This window comes from Ixodes scapularis, unplaced genomic scaffold (genome assembly GCF_016920785.2).
Source record: "Ixodes scapularis isolate PalLabHiFi unplaced genomic scaffold, ASM1692078v2 ptg000997l_1__unscaffolded, whole genome shotgun sequence".
In the NCBI taxonomy this organism is placed as follows: Eukaryota; Metazoa; Arthropoda; class Arachnida; order Ixodida; family Ixodidae; genus Ixodes; species Ixodes scapularis.
Window position 1 is genome coordinate 418,461 of NW_024610078.1, and position 3,430 is coordinate 421,890.

Here is a 3,430-nt window from a genome sequence, read left to right on the forward strand (position 1 = left end):
CACGGCCTCCGATGATCCGCGTTCGGCGCTGTCTCTTTCGGTCACGGTGACCGTGGCGGCGGCAGTTGTGTCGGTGAAAGCGAATTATTGAACGACCACGGCCTCCGACGATCCGCGTTCGGCGCTGTCTCTTTCGCTCACGGTGACCGTGGCGGCGGCACTTGTGTCGGTGAGAGCGAAATATTGAACGAGCACGGCCTCACACGATCCGCTTTCGGCGCTGTCTCTTTCGGTTATGGTGACCATGGCGGCGGCATTTGTGTCGGTGAAAGCGAATTATTGAACGAGCACGGCCTCACACGATCCGCTTTCGGCGCTGTCTCTCGGTCACGGTGACCGTGGCGTCGGCAGTTGTGTCGGTGAAAGCGAATTATTGAACGACCACGGCCTCCGACGATCCGCGTTCGGCGCTGTCTCTTTCGCTCACGGTGACCGTGGCGTCGGCACTTGTGTAGGTGAAAGCGAAATATTGAACGACCACGGCCTCCAATGATCCGCGTTCGGCGCTGTCTCTTTCGCTCACGGTGACCATGGCGGCGCAGTTGTGTCGGTGAAAGCGAATTATTGAACGAGCACGGCCTCCAGCGATCGGCTTTCGGCGCTGTCTCTTTCGCTCACGGTGACCGTGGCGCCGGCAGTTGTGTCGGTGAAAGCGAATTTTTGAACGACCACGGCCTCCAACGATCCGCTTTCGGCGCTGTCTCTTTCGGTCACGGTGACCGTGGCGACGGCAGTTGTGTCGGTGAAAGCAAATTATTGAACGACCACGGCCTCAGACGATCCGCTTTCGGCGCGATCTCTTTCGGTCACGGTGACCGTGGCGTCGGCAGTTGAGTCGGTGAAAGCGAATTATTGAACGACCACGGCCTCCGACGATCCGCGTTCGGCGCTGTCTCTTTCGGTCACGGTGACCGTGGCGGCGGCAGTTCTGTCGGTGAAAGCGAAATATTGAATGAACACGGCCTCCGATGATCCGCGTTCGGCGCTGTCTCTTTCGTTCACGGTGACCGTGGCGACGGCAGTTGTGTCGGTGAAAGCGAATTATTGAACAACCACGGCCTCCGACGATCCGCGTTCGGCGCTGTCTCTTTCGGTCACGGTGACCGTGGCGGCGGCAGTTCTGTCGGTGAAAGCGAAATATTGAACGAACACGGCCTCCGATGATTCGCGTTCGGCGCTGTGTCTTTCGGTCACGGTGACCGTGGCGGCGGCAGTTGTGTCGGTGAAAGCGAAATATTGAACGACCACGGCCTCCGACGATCCGCGTTCAGCGCTGTCTCTTTTGGTCACGGTGACCGTGGCGGCGGCAGTTGTGTCGGTGAAAGCGAAATATTGAACGAACACGGCCTCCGATGATCCGCGTTCGGCGCTGTCTCTTTCGGTCACGGTGACCGTGGCGGCGGCAGTTGTGTCGGTGAAAGCGAATTTTTGAACGACCACGGCCTCCGACGATCCGCGTTCGGCGCTGTCTCTTTCGGTCACGGTGACCGTGGCGGCGGCAGTTGTGTCGGTGAAAGCGAATTATTGATCGACCACGGCCTCCAACGATCCGCTTTCGGTGCTGTCTCTTTCGGTCACGGTGACCGTGGCGGCGGCAGTTGTGTCGGTGAAACCGAAATATTGAACGACCACGGCCTCCGACGATCCGCGTTCGGCGCTGTCTCTTTCGCTCACGCGGACCGTGGCTGCGGCAGTTGTGTCGGTGAAAGCGAATTATTGATCGACCACGGCCTCCAACGATACGCTTTCGGCGCTGTCTCTTTCGGTCACGGTGACCGTGGCGGCGGCAGTTGTGTCGGTGAAAGCGAATTATTGAACGACCACGGTCTCCGACGATCCGCGTTCAGCGCTGTCTCTTTTGGTCACGGTGACCGTGGCGGCGGCAGTTGTGTCGGTGAAAGCGAATTATTGAACGAACACGGCCTCCGATGATCCGCGTTCGGCGCTGTCTCTTTCGGTCACGGTGACCGTGGCGGCGGCAGTTGTGTCGGTGAAAGCGAATTATTGAACGACCACGGCCTCCGACGATCCGCGTTCGGCGCTGTCTCTTTCGGTCACGGTGACCGTGGCGGCGGCAGTTGTGTCGGTGAAAGCGAATTATTGATGGACCACGGCCTCCAACGATCCGCTTTCGGCGCTGTCTCTTTCGGTCACGGTGACCGTGGCGGCGGCAGTTGTGTCGGTGAAAGCGAATTATTGAACGAGCACGGCCTCCAACGATCCGCTTTCGGCGCTGTCTCTTTCGGTTATGGTGACCGTGGCGGCGGCATTTGTGTCGGTGAAAGCGAATTATTGAACGAGCACGGCCTCACACGATCCGCTTTCGGCGCTGTCTCTTTCGCTCACGGTGACCGTGGCGACGGCAGTTGTGTCGGTGAAAGCGAATTATTGAACGAGCACGGCCTCCGACGATCCGCTTTCGGCGCTGTCTCTTTCGGTTATGGTGACCGTGGCGGCGGCATTTGTGTCGGTGAAAGCGAATTATTGAACGAGCACGGCCTCACACGATCCGCTTTCGGCGCTGTCTCTTTCGCTCACGGTGACCGTGGCGTCGGCACTTGTGTCGGTGAAAGCGAAATATTGAACGACCACGGCCTCCAACGATCCGGGTTCGGCGCTGTCTCTTTCGCTCACGGTGACCATGGCGGCGGCAGTTGTGTCGGTGAAAGCGAATTATTGAACGAGCACGGCCTCCAACGATGGGCTTTCGGCGCTGTCTCTTTCGGTCATGGTGACCGTGGCGTCGGCAGTTGTGTCGGTGAAAGCGAATTTTTGAACGAGCACTGCCTCACACGATCCGCGTTCGGCGCGGTCTCTTTCGCTCACGGTGACCGTGGCGTCGGAAGTTGTTTCGGTGAAAGCGAATTATTGAACGAGCACGGCCTCACACGATCCGCGTTCGGCGCTGTCTCTTTCGCTCACGGCGACCGTGGCGTCGGCTGTTGTGTCGGTGAAAGCGAATTATTGAACGACCACGGCCTCCGACGATCCGCGTTTGGCGCTGTCTCTTTCGGTCACGGTGACCGTGGCGCCGGCAGTTGTGTCGGTGAAAGCGAATTATTGAACGACCACGGCCTCCGACGATCCGCGTTCGGCGCTGTCTCTTTCGGTCACGGTGACCGTGGCTGCGGCAGTTGTGTCGGTGAAAGCGAATTATTGATCGACCACGGCCTCCAACGATACGCTTTCGGCGCTGTCTCTTTCGGTCACGGTGACCGGGGCGGCGGCAGTTGTGTCGGTGAAAGCGAATTATTGAACGACCACGGCCTCCAACGATCCGCTTTCGGCGCTGTCTCTTTCGGTCACGGTGACCGTGGCGGCGACAGTTGTGTTGGTGAAAGCGAAATATTGAACGACCACGGCCTCCGACGATCCGCGTTCGGCGCTGTCTCTTTCGCTCACGGTGACCGTGGCGGTGGCAGTTTTGTCG